The sequence below is a fragment of the Bos taurus genome, chromosome 1, assembly GCF_002263795.3.
Source record: "Bos taurus isolate L1 Dominette 01449 registration number 42190680 breed Hereford chromosome 1, ARS-UCD2.0, whole genome shotgun sequence".
Lineage (NCBI taxonomy): Eukaryota > Metazoa > Chordata > Mammalia > Artiodactyla > Bovidae > Bos > Bos taurus.
The window spans coordinates 154,790,385-154,806,305 of record NC_037328.1 but is presented as its reverse complement, the minus strand read 5'-3'; the positions used below and the strand labels follow the sequence as shown (position 1 = coordinate 154,806,305).

At 45.7% G+C, this 15,921-nt stretch overlaps 1 long non-coding RNA gene across 1 annotated transcript; it reads right to left on the bottom strand.

The window, feature by feature from the left end:
- Nucleotides 1-1,846: 1,846 nt before the first annotated feature.
- Nucleotides 1,847-4,697, bottom strand: LOC132346087 (uncharacterized). The gene is made up of 3 exons (XR_009495782.1): nt 4,595-4,697; nt 2,238-2,309; nt 1,847-1,957 (listed from the first exon to the last, which is right to left on the bottom strand). It is a non-coding gene; the product is annotated as an uncharacterized lncRNA (long non-coding RNA).
- Nucleotides 4,698-15,921: the final 11,224 nt, after the last annotated feature.

Below are 15,921 nucleotides of genomic sequence, written 5' to 3'. Positions count from 1 at the left end.
TGTTCACTGGTAGGGGGAAGAGGTACCTCTCCTCTATCTAGACATGGAAGTGGAAACGTGTCACCTTGATAACTGCTGACCTTACAACCTCACACAAGTCAGTCATAGACTAAAACTAGAACTAGAGAGTGGAGTGAAAGAGGGAAGAAAAAACACTGATATCAATCATTTCATATTATTATAATATCTATCATATTATTGATACTTTGATATCAATAATACCATGGGATTGGATTAACCAGTAGTGAAACTCACCAAACCCTGAACTTCCGATTATAATACATGAGCCAATAAGTCTCCTTTTCTACGTAAGCCAGTCTGAGTTTTGTTTTCTGCTAATTGATGTATCTTCTAATGCTATTTGCATAGTTTGGGAGAGATAATAGCCTAGAAAAGATATAGCCTACAGCCTCCTTAGAAGTTTGGGCTGAAGCCTGGAATATCTGCTCCAATCCCAGTGGTACAGCCGTCTTGTACCATGACATTCTACAGGTTCCATCTGGTTTAGGAGATTCTGAGGTGGTTTAGGGCAGTGGAAACACACAGGACTTGATTGAGCTCAAATTCTAGCTCTTTCACTTACTAGTTGGATCAGGTGACCATAAAATTTGTTATCCAAATCAGGATATTTGTGAGTGAAAGGGGGTGTTACAAATTCATGTATCTGTAAAATGCGGCTAACAATGTTTGTCTCTCATGATTTTTAGAGGGTTCAAGAAAAGAAGACACATAATAGGTGTTGGGAGAATGGGCCTTATGAAGAAAGACCACGGTACTTTTTTATTCTAAATGCTCTGCACTGATAGTTGTTTTTAAAAAATTAATGCAAATAAATGAATACAAATAAGAATCTATGAAAATCTCCCAATCTTTAATAATTCATAAAATCAGGACCAATTTTTGCACATAGGCATGGTAGGTTACCACCATTTAGGCAATTTTCAGGGGAGCAGGAAAATTACCCCTCCTCCAAATAAACTTTCCATCCAGTATTCTTGCATGGGAAATCCCACAGACAGAGGAACCTGGTGGGCTAAAGTCCATGAGGTCACAAAAGAGTCAGACATGACTAAGCAACCAAACAAGTGAAAGTCCAAGTCGCTCGGTTGTGTCCGACTCTTTGCGACCCCATGGACTATACAGCCCATGGAATTCTCCAGACCAGAATACTGGAGTGGGTAGCCTTTCCCTTCTCCAGGGGATCTTCCCAATCCAGGGATGGAACCAAGGTCTCCCGCACTGCAGGCAGATTCTTTACCAGTTGAGCCACAGGAAAGCCCAAGAATTACTGGAGTGGGTAGCCTATCCTTTTTCCAATGGATCTTCCTGACCCAGGAATTGAACCAGGGTCTCCTGCATTGCAGGTGGATTCTTTACCAACTGAGCTATCAGGGAAGCCCCTACAACAACAGGAATTTTCCAGTTATTGAAAATGATTGGCTCTTACCTTTCTATAACATGCAACAGTTTAGAGTTTGCTATAGCATGAACTTATAAAGTAAGTAGTCAGTCTCATAGCAGTGACCGTTGAGCTGCTGGAGGGTAAACTCCCAAAGAAGTGACAACACAGCTTATCCTGTCTTGAGATTTTCACCCTCTTCCCAATGTATCCAATCCTGATCACTGTAGTCCTACCGACTTCTCAGAGGATTTTGTCATTGTTATCATTAGTTTAAACTTTTCCTTGCTTGTGAATGGATCTTACAAAGTCAAAAGCATTATTTCTCAGCAACCCCATTGGATCATTACATCATGAATTTGAAGTCATATCAGTGTTCATAAGACACTTCTCTGAGGCAGGAATGGAACAGTCAGAACCCACTCCAGAGGCAAAAATGATGCCAGTTATCCAAATAGAAATTTTAATATATCTGTTCACTGACTAAATAAAAGGATAGGAAGAACTGTAAGGTATCTTGATGGTAGCAACTTCAGGAACTAGCCACTGCTCCCTGGACTGAGGGAATAAAGAGAAAAGGTTGAAATTATTAACATTCAAATTATTAACACTGGCTTCAAAAGGGGGCTCCATGGAGCTGAAGCTCAGGCCACTGAGGAGGGGGCACTGCTCATATGGTCCTGGTGTCCCTGAATCCAGAGGAGGGTCCTGGTGGTTGGGACCAGACTTCTGAGCAGGTGGCTCCAGCCAACTAGAGCTGGCATCTCTGAAGAAGGAGCCATAAAGGTTTTACAGCAAGCTAGATCCCTATGCTGCTCTAGGAAGGAACTCCCCCTACCTGGGTGAAGAAGCATCACCATGTTACCGAGTCCAGGCTAGCTCTGCTCACCACACAGCAGGCCAATGAATCCTAGAGAAAAGGTGGTGAGGCAAAGAATACGACTTTATTCGGAAAGCCGGCTGACCAAAAAGATGGCAGACAAACGTCTCAGAGTAACCATCTGATAGGGGCCGGGATGCCAGGTTCTTTTATAGAGTCAGAGTGAGAAACACAAGGAGTATCTAAAGTCGAAAGGCAGAATAGAGAGGGAGATGTGATGGGGAAGTAAAGGGTCTTCAGTCTTCCAAAGCATCTCTGGGACTCCCCAACCTTTGGAAGGGGTGTGTTAACCTCTTCTTTTTGTTGTAGGCATTCACAGGTGGGCAGGGTCACATTATCTCTCTATAAGCTGAACAAAGGCACTTCAGTTTACAGTTAGGCAGACGGGACTTCCCTGGTGGCTCAGACGGTAAAGCGTCTGTCTACAATGTGGGAGACCTGGGCTCAATCCCTGGGTCGGGAAGATCCCCTGGAGAAGGAAATGGCAACCCTCTCCAGTACTCTTGCCTGGAAAATTCCATGGATGAAGGAGCCTGGTAGGCTACAGTCCATGGGGTCGCCAAGAGTGGGACACGACTGAGCGACTTCACTCACTTTAGTTAGATGGGCAGTGTCCTCTGAGGCAGGCTATTAATTATGACTATAATAACAAAAGCAACGAAAAGCAAGTCAAAGAAACAGTTTCCAACGTGGAGTCAGAATTGGCTTCCTCTCTGTAACAGCTACCGTTACAGTCACAGGAACAAGATGCAAAACCAGAACAGGAAGGATCTTACCACCTTCCCCTAGTGCTCCCTACTGGCAGAACCTACATGCAATCAGCTTATAAAGTCATACGTGTTTTGCAGAGTCCCAGCCTCAGGATCGCAAAGCAAAGAACAAGTTTAGAGCTTAGAGATACTATCTTAGTGACTAACACAGGGCAGCAGGTTTTTACTGTGTGCAGGAGGGACCCGTAATGTGACTCTCAGGATAAAAATACTCAGTTCCTGTAAGACATCTCCCATGCTTCCTGCACCACCACCAATGAAAGTGTTTTGAAAACTGTGAAAGAAAATTGCTATAGTCATTATTTCCTCTGGAAGTCAGATCTGAAGAGGGATCCCTAACAGTTTGAGTATCAAAAGCTGACTTGTTGACATCTTAGTGACCATATCTGTCATGTGAACATGCCAGAAACATCATAGTGTCTCTGTTCCTGAAGAAAATGTGAAGATGTTTTTCCCCCAGGGAGGATCTTAGACATTGTGATTATTCCTCGTAGATATCTATGGAGCCACAATTTGAATATTCCTATTTTCTAAGGGAACTGAAGGAGAAAATATTGATTAAGGAATATTCTAAAAGTCATACAGTGTGTATAAAGCTCATAAAAAGGCATACTGTGGTCATGGTAGAATTTTCAAAGACAGAATGATCGTAGCTTCACTGTGCCTACCTACTTGGCAATTCTTCTTTTGTATAAAATGTCTATTCATTATATTGCCTAGGTCTTTTTGACTGAGTTTGAATAGATTTAACAAGACATGAAAGTCTATATTCTTATATACCAATTTTTGGCAACTGTAAAATACATAAAATGTTTTTCTGACATCTTTCCTGGGACAAGTCAATGCACAGGTCAACCAAAAACATGTTCAGAAAGTTCCTTTAATTGGCAAAGTGGAAGACTGGCCTTCGACCAGTGCTTTGAACTCCAGTAATCCTAAGAAAGACCTAAAAGATACATATGACTTGAACACAGCTTGTTCTGGGAATCTCCTTCCGGATAAATGGAGGTAGAACAAAATAGAGGAGGGGATGACAACTATCTTAGGCTTTCAAAGCCCTAAGTAGCTATAAAAGTTAGGCAAAAAGACAAGAAAGAGGCAAGATCTGAGGATTAATCTAAACCACTCCCCAGAATGGAGGGGCAATGTCGTGTGGCACGGGCACCTCTGGCACTGGACAGGTGTATCAAATCCTATCCTAGGTATGACTAGTCCACAGAATGGAAATGTGTAATGAATGTCTGAGGAGATTTAAGATGTTTTCATCACAGCTACTGCCTAAATGGCTCATGCTCTATTGAGAGGTCACTAAAAATTACATAATAATTTAAAATGCAGACTCTGGACCATGCTGTCTAAATGCCAAACCAGGTTCCTCTTATTAATAGGTACACAATCATGGGTAAGTTACTTAACTACCTGTGCCCTGGGCTCTCATTTGTAAAATGAAGACAAGAATATATCTACCTAAAATCAATTGGGATAAAGTGTCACAAAAATAGAAGGGTTTAAAAATTACAGATTTATTATTAATATTATACTCACTGTGACTCATGACTAACCACATTTTCACCTTTATTTTGGCTGCCAGGGAACTCAGAGTCAAATTTATAACGCTCTCTCAGCAACTACATAAGACCTAATGATGTAAACACGCGTGTCATAACCAAGTCTTTATGAGAGTTCCATTCCCACTTTCACTCTTTACCTAAGTTTTCAATCTCTGTATGTTTTTACCCTGTGTTGTCATAAATATATTCATAGATGTCCTCGGAATCTTTTTGAAACACACACAGATATTCCAAAATAAGTACTTTTATTCTCCTAAAGTTGTTGTCAGAATCATTTTGTATTAATAAACCATACATTAAGTGATAGTGTTTTGCCAGACAAAGCTATGAATTCCTCAAGCACAAAGGGTCCACTTATCTGAACAGGAAAATATTAAAAGTTTGATAACACTCTCTATTGGTAAAACTGAGGGAAAAAAAGTGATTTGGTCAGTTAGATCCAAACCACAAATTCATGAAACTATAGGTCCAGCATTTTCTCATCGAGGCGTCTCCCTGCAGATGTACTGGTGCCCAGACAAAATGACATGTGTACAGTTACTCACTTCGGCCTTCTTTCTTTTTAAAAAAATTTTATTAAAGTATGCTAGATTTACAATGCTGTGTTAGTTTTCAGCAATGTGAATCAGTTATACATATACCAGCCTTATTTCTAACAAGAATTTGGAAACAACACAAATGTCCATCAACAAATGGTTGGGTAAATAAATTATTTCACTTCTCAAACACTTGTATAGATTTTTGGAATGCTCCCAGGCTATGGATGCTCAGCCTATGATGTCTGATGGTTAAATTGGTCCTAACAATGCCCATATTGCCAGGCCAGTGCTCTCTGCTGCCTATGAAGGTCACAGCGGGTAAATGAATTGCTACTACACAAGTACCTGCACTGTTTTCATGTATGCACTCAGTCTCATGTATTTTAACTGAAGTCTTTTTTATTAATTAATGTATTTGACTTAGTTTTGTTGCACTGGGTCTTCGCTGCTGCACGCGGGCTTTCTCTGGCTGCGGTGAGTTGCTGCTCTTTGCTCGGTGCGTGGGCTTCTCGTTGCCAGGGCTTCCCTTGCGGTGGACCACAGACTCCAGGCTCACAGGCTCAGCAGTTACAGCTCAGGGTCTCCGGGGCACAGGCTCAACGGATGTAGCACCTGGGCTTAGTTGCTCCGCAGCGTGTGGAGTCTTCCCAGATTTCAGATCCATGTATTGCTGGTGGGAATGTAAGTTAAAAACTTACAGAAGGCACTGGTGCATTATATTCCAATACAGAACCTCATAAGAAGGCTTGGACTGCTCGTAAGAGGCCACTCAGTCTTTCTTCAATATCTGAGCATTTACACGACACAAGTCAAAAAGAACCACCAGCACAGCACTCTACACCCTGTGATAAACTGAAAACAATAGCCTGGCGTGCTGCATTCATTTCCTATGGCTGCATAACAAATTGTGTATGTGTTAGTCACTCAGTTGTGTTTGAGTCTGTGACACCATGGGCTATAGCCCGCCAGGCTCCTCTGTCCATGGAATTCTCCAGGCAAGAATACTGGAGTAAGTTGCCATTTCCTCCTTCAGGGGCATAACGAATTAACCCAAAATTTAGCAGCTTAAAGCAATAAACACTTATTATCCCACATAGTTAGTTTCCTGGATCAGAGATCCAGGTGGGGATTAGATAAGTGGTTCTGCATCAAGGTGTCTCATGAGGTTGCAGTTAACGCTGTCAGGGCTACAGTCATCGGAAGGCTTAAGTGAGGCGGGAGGATCTGCCTTCAGGGTGACTCACTTCGGTCCGAGGAGTTAGTGCTGGTAGAAGGTCTCAGTTACTCGCCCACATGGACCCTCCCATAGGAAGGTGACAGCTGGCCACACCAGGGAAAGTGACCCAAGAGCAAGCAGGTAGAAACTGAAATGCCTTTAATGACCTAATCTCCAAAGCTACACACCATCTCTTCTCCCACATCCTTTTCTTTAGAAGCAATTAATTGTCTGGCCTGCTATTACGTGAAGAAGAATTAGGTTCTACCTTTTGAAGGGATAGTTTCAGAGAATTTGTAGACATAATTTCAAGCCATCATGATCATCTCATATGCTTCTAGTCCCTCAAAGAAAAAGTTTTTGCATATTTCCTGTAAACCTGTGACTCTGCAACAAAAACAATTCTATCTCCAACTATGGCTAAGCAGATATTTTAATATGTATCATGTGAGCAAGTTGCTGTTTTCACTATAATGTATGGATGTGAGAGCTGGACCATAAAAAAAGCCGAGCACCTAAGAATTGATGCTTTTGAACTGTGGTGTTGCAGAAGACTTTGGAGAGTCCCTTGGACTGCAAGGAAAGCCAACTAGTCAATCCTAAAGGAAATCAGTCCTGAATATTCATTGGAAAGACTGTTGCTGAAGCTGAAGCTCAAATACTTTGGCCACTTGATGTAGAGAGCCGACTCACTAGAAAAGACCCTGATGCTGGGAAAGACTGAGGGCAGAAGAAGGGGACAACAGAGGATGAGATGGCTGGATGACATCATCGACTCAATGGACATGAGTTTGAGCAAACTCTGGGAGATAGTGAAGGACAGGTAAGCCTGGTGTGTTGCAGACCATGGGGTCAGAAAGAGTCAGATATGACTGAGCAATTAAACAACAACAGGAGTGATGTAAGCTTGGTAACCAATAATCTTGCAGTTTTTCATTAAATACTACTTATGTTTTTGACAGACCAGCCAGTCTTTCTGAAGTCCAGCTTCCTTGCACTCTTTGCAAGTAAAATTTTCTCTCTTTTTCTAAACACCTCTGTTTGATAAGGCACAGTAGAACCTCTCACCTTACTCTCTAATTCCATCCAGCCTCACAGAGGAAGAAAACGGTAGAAAAATGGGAAATAAGCTGGCCCAAGTAAGACGAGAGAGACAGGAGCACACAAAGAGGAAATCATCATATGTTTCTACCTGCCATCTTACACTTCTGCCATTCCTGTGAGTGATACTTTCCCCAGGTAGATCCTGCTCCTTCGGCCTGGGCACCAGAATGAATATGCAGTGAACAGAGCCATCCCAGGAATCTGCAGACCTGAAGCATGAAGTAGAGAAGTCTAGTCAACGCTCAGACTCTTGAACAAAAATAAGTATTATTTTAAGACATCATATTTTGATGTAATTTGTTAGGCAGCATAAGCTAGCTGCTACACCCAGTTTTATTTAGATGACCACTCCCTCACCAATACTCTATGACCAGCACATGTGACCATGGAAGAAAACTGCATCTTCTGTACATGTTTGAAAGAGAACGGAGAAATGGCTTTCAGAAGAACTGGGGAGAGTTCTGGGCACACAGATCAGTAGGGACACCAGAGTCTGAAATTCCCTAACTGCCAACTGTGTTTTCATCCTTTATTCAGCAAGCATTCTATGCAGTGAATTCTTTATTTTTTCTCACTTAAAACACTTCTGCTACAGAGACTTCCCTGGTGGTGCAGTGGCTAAGACTCTACACTCCCAATGCAGGGGACCCAAGTTCAATTCCTGGTTGGGGATCTAGACCCCACATGAGACAACTAAAGATCCCACCTATTGCAACAGAGATCGAAGATCCCGCAGGCCAAAGCTAAGATCAGTGCAGCCAAATAAATACACAAAACAACAAAACTCTTCTGGTACAACTTAACAAAAATGCCTTTCTGGAGTTGGTGAGATTGAAGAGAAGATTGGGAAAGAGAAAGACTGGTTGCAAGCAAAGGACTCATCGGCATGAGTGGTGAAGTGAGAGCCCCAGGTGAGGTGTGTGTTAGAGAGGCGCGAAACCAGAGGCTGGAGGGCAGAACCCCTGACCCAAGGGGCGCACGTGAGGCTGCTCTAGTCTTTCCTGCCTTGGCTGCATCCTGGGGAGAGTTCTTTGAGGAGGAACTAACTTTCCAACACCGGCAGAGTTCTTTGAGGAAGGGTGTTGGAGAAGCCATCGAAAATGTTGCCAAGAGAAAGCCTGAGAGCTGAGGGGCACAAGATGGCCGCCGGACCGGCATTTCCCTCGTGGCTACAAACACGTTCCTGTCGTTCCTTCTTCGTGCTCTGCACACCGGCGCCAACAGGAGGACACGGAAGTTACAAAACGGAGACCTGACACCCCCGCCAGTGCAGTCTCAATCAACAGAGTTCAGTTCAATTCAGTGGCTCAGTCGTGCCCGACTCTTTGCGACCCCATGAACCGCAGCACGCCAGGCCTCCCTGTCCATCACCAACCCCCAGAGTCCACCCAAACCCAAGTCCATTGAGTCGGTGATGCCATCCAACCATCTCATCCTCTGTCGTCCCCTTCTCCTCCTGACCTCAGTCTTTCCCAGCTTCAGGGTCTTTTCCAACGAGTCAGTTCTTCACATCAGGTGGCCAAAAAATTAGAGTTTCAGCTTCAGCATTAGTCCTTCCAATGAACACCCAGGACTGATCTTTATGATGGACTGGTTGGATCTCCTTGCAGTCCAAGGGACTCTCAAGAGTCTTCTCCAACACCACAGTTCAAAAGCATCAATTCTTCATTGCTCAGCTTTCTTGACAGTCCAACTCCACATCCGTGACTACCGGAAAATTATTAGAGTAGCTTGTTCTTTATGCCAGAACTTTCCGGAAATGTGTCCCTGATCACCTGGGGCTTTGATTCCTCCGCTTGAAATATGCCACACATCCTGTCAAAATAACTTCTTATAGCTGCCTAATGACTGTGGGTGGCCTGTGATCACCTTGTCAGAGTGTCTTTTACATCCTGAGATGGTTTCCAGCTCTGACTTACTTCCTGGTTCCCCCTCCCCACAATTATACTCCAAGTATCATCTCTTTCCTTATTTATTTTATTCTTTTTTGGCTGGCAGTTGCTGGGCCAAACAGCAATTTGCAGTTATTTATGCAGCTTAAACCCTATTGTCAACATCCTTATCCTCAATACGCCACCATTCCAGGGGTGTGAGCTGAGCTTTTCAGAGTCACCGTGAGTCGGGGAGGGAAGGGGGCTGAGGTTCACAGAAGCAAGGCTTCCTGGGGTCCTCAGCCAAAGCACACATTGTTGCCGAGCTGCTTTTTCTCCTTCTCACTTCTCACTTCTATTTGGGGTGGATTTTCATTTGGAATTAAAAACAGATCACAGCTTGCTATTTGTTTGCTATTGTCAGGTCAGACCCCGCACTCAGGGAGAGGGTGGTATGGCTGTGTGTATAGAATTTTCTTGGCAGTTTAATAAGGATGGTGGAATTTGCCTGCATTTGTGCATTTCCTTCTCTCCCTGACTCTCAAAGTCCTTCTCAAACAGAATTTAATCTTCCCCAAAGTCAGGTGTGGATGGGATACTGTCCCCCTCCTCCCTCGAGCCCACTTCACTGGGTACAGTTGGAGGAAAACGGGTGAGAGCGGATGGGAGGAGAGGCGTGAAGGCTGGCACATCCCCAGAGAACCCCGGTGTGGCCTGTGTGCTGCCCACAGAACAGCATCCCCTGCAGGCGGGCATCTTCCCAAACGGCACGCATCCATCCCCACTGACGCGGTCCCGGCCAGGGCACACAGCTCAGTGAGAGGGCACCCCCGCCCCTCAGCCAGGCACTTTTGGAGACAACACGACTACAGTTCAGCCCTGAGCTCTTAAACCCACTGAAGTGAAGTAGGTTTTCGTATGTAGGGTCAGAATTTTGTCCTTGAAGTTCACTATATCCCTATTACACTGTTGACCCACTGAAGAGACCATCAACGCCTTAACATCTAAGTTGAAAATTACTGTTCAGAGACCTTTACGAGTCTTTGCAAGCATCATCTCAGTTATTCAATAAATATTTACTAAGCACTTACATACAAAGCACAAGGCCCATCTGAGAGCCTAAAACCCTTTGGGAAGACCACAAAAACTGTGATGATAAATGCCTTTTGCTGTGGTAGGCAGCTTCTGGCGGGGTCCCTAGCGATCCTCACCTCCTGGTATTAATGCTCATGTGTGAATTCCTCCCTTGTCAGTGAGCCAGACCTATGGATAAAGGAGTCTAATCCATTCTAGAGAACAGTCTGTAGTGAAAGCAAAGACCCAAAACTGAATTCCGTCTTGCCAGTGTTCTCTCCCTGCTCACTCTGGTAGAGCACTCCTCCATGTTGTAGATGCTCTCAGTTCAGTTCAGTTCAGTCACTCAGTCGTGTCCGACTCTGCAACCCCATGAACCGCAGCACGCCAGGCCTCCCTGTCCATCACCAACTCCCGGAGTTCACTCAGACTCATGTGCATCGAGTCAGTGATGCCCTCCAAGAAACCCATGTGGCAAAGAGCCAAGGCCTCAGCCCAATAACCCAGGAGGAACTGAATTCAGCCAACAACCACGTGAGTGAGCAAGAAAGCAGATCCTCGCCAGTCAAGCCTTGAAACAACTGCTACCTTATGAGAGACCCCAAGCAGAGAGGACTGAGATGCCTGACCCACAAAAACTGTGAAATAATACATGAACGTTATTTTCTTTGGGATAATATGCTACAGAGCACAAGGCTATAATCACGGGGTGTCAGGCAGGACCATGGTCTCCTCCAGGTTCCAATTCCTCAAGTGGGGAAGGATCCGCTTCCACGTGTACTCACAAGGTTGTCAGCAGAATTCAGTTATTCAAAGGCTGTTGAACGGAGGGCTCAGCTCCTTGCTGGCTGTTGGCAGGAGGCCGCCCCTAGGTCTTCGCCACCTCCGTCTATGGTCTGGCTCACGAGATGGCCATGGTCTTCCATCAGTGGGTGAAAGAGGGCAAGCAAGGCAGAAGCCCAGGTCTCTTTGTAGCCTAATCTCAGAAGTAACATCCCCTCACATGTGCCGCTTTCTATGGGTTAGAGGTCCTCACTCAAGGGGAGGAGGTTACACAAAGATGGGGTCTCCAGGACCTGGAGCCCCTGGGAAACCATCTTGGGAGCAGCTCACCTCGTCTGCTATCCCTTCCTCAATCATCCCTTCCCCAGGCCCTCGTTAGACTTGGAGGTTCTCTGGGGCCACTGTCTCTCCATCCTCCCATCCCCATGTAAATGGTGCCAAAGCCTCCTAATAAGCCTATCTACCTTCTTTCTACTGTCCCAACTGGGACCCAGACAGCTGACTGCTCTTTCCAAGACATCACACTGTGTTTTCTGATTTTCCTGTTCAAAAATGGTTCCCCAGTTTCTCTGCTCTCCCTAAAGATGTTCGAAGTATAACCCAGTGTGCTGCTTCAACAATGCTTTTCTTCCAACTCTCCTCTGACCAAAGAGGCGTACTCCTTGTCCCTGTGTCCGGGGCCCTCTGATCTCCGTTTCCGTGGCTTTGCACGCTGTCGCTAAGTTATGTCCGACTGCTTGCAACCCCAGGCCAAGAGTGCCAGGCTCCTCTGTCCATGGGACTTCCCAGGCAAGAATCCTGGAGTGGGCTGCCACTTCCTTCTCCAGGGCCCCTTCCCGACCACAGGACTGAACCCGCGTCTCCTGCGTTGGCAGGCGCATTCTTTGCCACTGAGCCACCACGGAAGCCCTTGCGTGCTGTTTTCCCTCCCTTATCCTCACCCTTCTCTCCAGGTAGCGGAATCCCCTCCCCCAGATTCCACGTCTCAGCTCAAGTCCTCCCTCCTTCCTGAAGCTTTAAAACTTATAGTAGACTGTCCCAAACATAGTCGGTCAAGTAACCCATGTTTTAGCATAGTTTGGAGCATTCTGGATCCAAATGGCCTCTTCCCCCTCCAGGTTCTTGAACTACCCTTTCCTCACTGAACTTCTGGCATGATACTTATCACAGACTTCTGTTAGTGTGTAATCTCAGTGGAAAAATAATAAACTATCGATATCTGCATACCAACTGAAGGTAAGAGACGAGTTGGGATGTGAATCAAGTTTGCAGAGACTAGACTTTACCATCAACCTTGACCACAGTCACGTATGTTCTAGGACTGTTCTATCAGCCTTCCTGGGATTCTGTTGTTTACAATCCTGTTTTCAGTGATTTATCGTTAACCCAAAGTATGTACTGCAATTGACATTCATAATCATTAAATTCATAGAGTTCTCAGATGTTGTTTCTTTTTTTTAAATTTTTAATTGTAGGTTAATGACTTTACAGTATTGTGGTGGTTTTTGCCATCTATCGACATGAATCAGCCACAGTGCCCATGTGTCCCCCATCCTAAACACCCCTCCCCACCATCTCCCTCCTCATCCCATCCCTCTGGGTTGTCCCAGAGCACCAGCTTTGGGTGCCCTGCTTCATGTATCAAATTGGACTGGTCATCTATTTCACATCTGGTAATATACATGTTTCAATGCTATTCTCTCAAATCATCCCACCCTCATCTTCTCCCACAGAGTCCAAAAGTCTGTTCTTTATATCTGTGTCTCTTTTGCTGTCTCACATATAAGGTCATCATTGCCATCTTTCTAAATTTCATATATATGTATTAATTTCCTGTATTGGTGTTTTTCTTTCTGACTTGCTGCTTCACTCTGTGTTGGAGAAGGAAATGGCAACCCACTCCAGTATTCTTGCCTGGAGAATCCCATGGACGGAGGAGCCCGGTGGGCTACAGTCCATGGGGTTGCAAAGAGTTGGACACGACTGAGTGACTTCACTTTCACTTTCACGCTGTATAATGGGCTCCAGTTTCATCCACCTCATTAGAGCTGATTCAAATGCGTTCCTTTTAATAGCTGAGTAGTATTCCATTGTGTATATGGAGCACAGCTTCCTTATCCATTGGTCAGGCAGTGTTTCTTAACTTCATGTATATTGCAGTGAAACAAACAGATGACAAAAACTAATCATTAGTGTCACCCACTAAATACCCTGACTTCCCTGGTGGCTCAGACGGTACAGCACAGCCTGCAATGCAGGAGACCCAGGGTCGATCCCTGGTTTGGGAAGATCCTCTGGAGAAGGAAATGGCAACCGACTCCAGTACTCTTGCCTGGAAAATCCCGTGGATGGAGAAGCGTTGTAGGCTATAGTCCATGGGGTCACAAAGGGTCAGACACGACTGAGCGACTTCACTTTCACTAAATACCCTAGATTATGTTGTTCTTTCTAATCCTCATGACAACCCATTTTACAATAGAGAAAATGGAGACCCAGAATGGTTAAGTAACTTGCCAAAGGTAAATTACTTTTGGTGACTGGTGAAACCAAGATTCCAACATCCATCTGGCTAAGTCCAAATGCCATGCAACTTCATCTTGTGGACATCACAACTGGGAGGGTGGCCTCATGCATGTTTAGGAAATATCGTAAGTCAGGAAGATTCCCAGGAGGAGGAACGGGCAGCCCACTCCAGTGTTCTTGCCTGGGGAAATACCATAGAGAGAGGAACCTGGCGGGCTACAGTCCATGGGGTCGAAAAGAGTCAGACACGATGATTGACTAAGCACAAACACACACACGCGCGCGTGCATATTTATTTTGAGTGGTTATCACTGGATGGGAGGTAGCCTATATCGTTCCCTCTGAAATGATTTTATCATCTTTCAGCAGCTGTGCCAGTCCACTCTGTGCCATTGGAAAATCATCTTTCTCTATGGCTCCAAATGAAACGAAGTGCAGACTGGCCAACTCACCAAGGAAATTTAACCGTAAGGAGAGGTAGAAGGACTTTCCTGGGGGTCTGGTGGTTAAGACTCCACGCTTCCAATGCAGGGGGTGCAGATTCAACCCCTGACCAGGAAAATAAGCTGCCACTTGGCCAATAAGTAAATATGCTTTTAAAAAAAAACAAAAAAACAAGGAGGCTTGGCTGGTGGAGTTGGATGGAATCATCCTATCCCATAGCAAGTCCTCTAATGTTCTTGTCCTCACATTGGTCTTGGGGAAATACCTTCAAATAGATTTTTTTTTACCCCAGAAATAAGTCTGATCTTGCCTTCTGAAAGAGCTTTTCTGGACAGATATCAGCATGATATATTAAGAAAACACACAAATGTGTTTCCCAGAAACACAGGGGGATATGAAATACAGCTTTATTTCAAATTCAGCAAACTTTATCCCAGAGATATCTCAGGTAACTGTTTCCTGGGCTCTCCAGAACCATCCATTCAATTGACAGCATCTAATTCATGCACTGCGTTGACACGAGCCAAGCCCATCCATCTGGCAAAGATGGGGGTGCAGAAGACAGGGAGATGCTCAAACTGGGTTGGTTAAGGCCTGGGGACCATGCATGTGACCTGTGACCAGAGGGGGGCAGCAGAGAGCCGCTGGAGCCGTAAGCTCGCCGGGGAGCTTTCAAGGGGGCAGGTGGTCCTGGTCACCGCGGAGACCTGGGCTGGAACTCCTGCCCAGGGTCAGTAACCCAGATGAAGAGCTGGTCCCCTTGAGGTCCCTGGCTGGGATTCACAAACAGGACCCTACATTTTCCACACTGTGGCCAGAGATCTTCACAAACCTGCCTCTGCTCATGTCCTTCTCCAGCTAAAAAGACACTTGAATCAACCTCCTCATCACTTAAAACAAGTTCCCAAGTTTAGCATGCATGTGACATGACTTGGCAGACATGGTAAAGCGCAGCTCACTGGGCCCTACTCTCAGAACCTCTGACGTGTTAGGTCTGGGGCAGAGTCCAGGAACTTGCATCTCTGACAAGGTCCCAGGTGGTGCTGGTGCTGCTGGTCTGGGCCGGTCCAGGCACCGCATCTGTGAGCCAGCACCTCAGAAGATGATGGACCCCCGTCAGCCCTCTTCATCCAAAGCCTCTTGCAAACCGCTCACTTGTACGGCATCCCCCACACTCTCACACACTGCTCCACCCATGAACATCCTCAGCTCCCCAGGGGAGCCGGGTTTGCCCAGCCTCCGGCTTTCACCTCTGCCTCTCTGCTGATGCACGCCCCCAGCATCTCTTCACCTGGCTGTGCTCGCTTGTCTGTAGATCCCTAGTGGACATCTGCTTCTGACAACCGCCCCCTGCTTCGTCTCCTGCATCAGTGTCGTAGACACCCATGCGTGTCTGCCGGGCAGCCTTGTGAGAGCGGGCTCACCCCTCCGCCCACCCAGCACGGGGAAGACCCCATCAGCCCTCTCCTCTGGACTCCAGCAGTAACCAGGCTGAAACTCTGTTTTCTTCTGTTCTCGATGACCGTTTCAGTCTTCCCTTTCTTCAGATCCTTAACCTCCACATTTCCTTGATCACACCCGGCAGATGGCCTTGCCCACTCCCTCACAGAGAAAATAGAAGCCGGAAAACAGGAACCCCACAACTTCCCACTGCCCAACCGACAAACCCACTGGCGTCTGCACCCGGCACATCCTCGACCTCCTGCTGCAACAGGGGAGTTGCCTGAATTTTCCAAGTCTGCCCCAG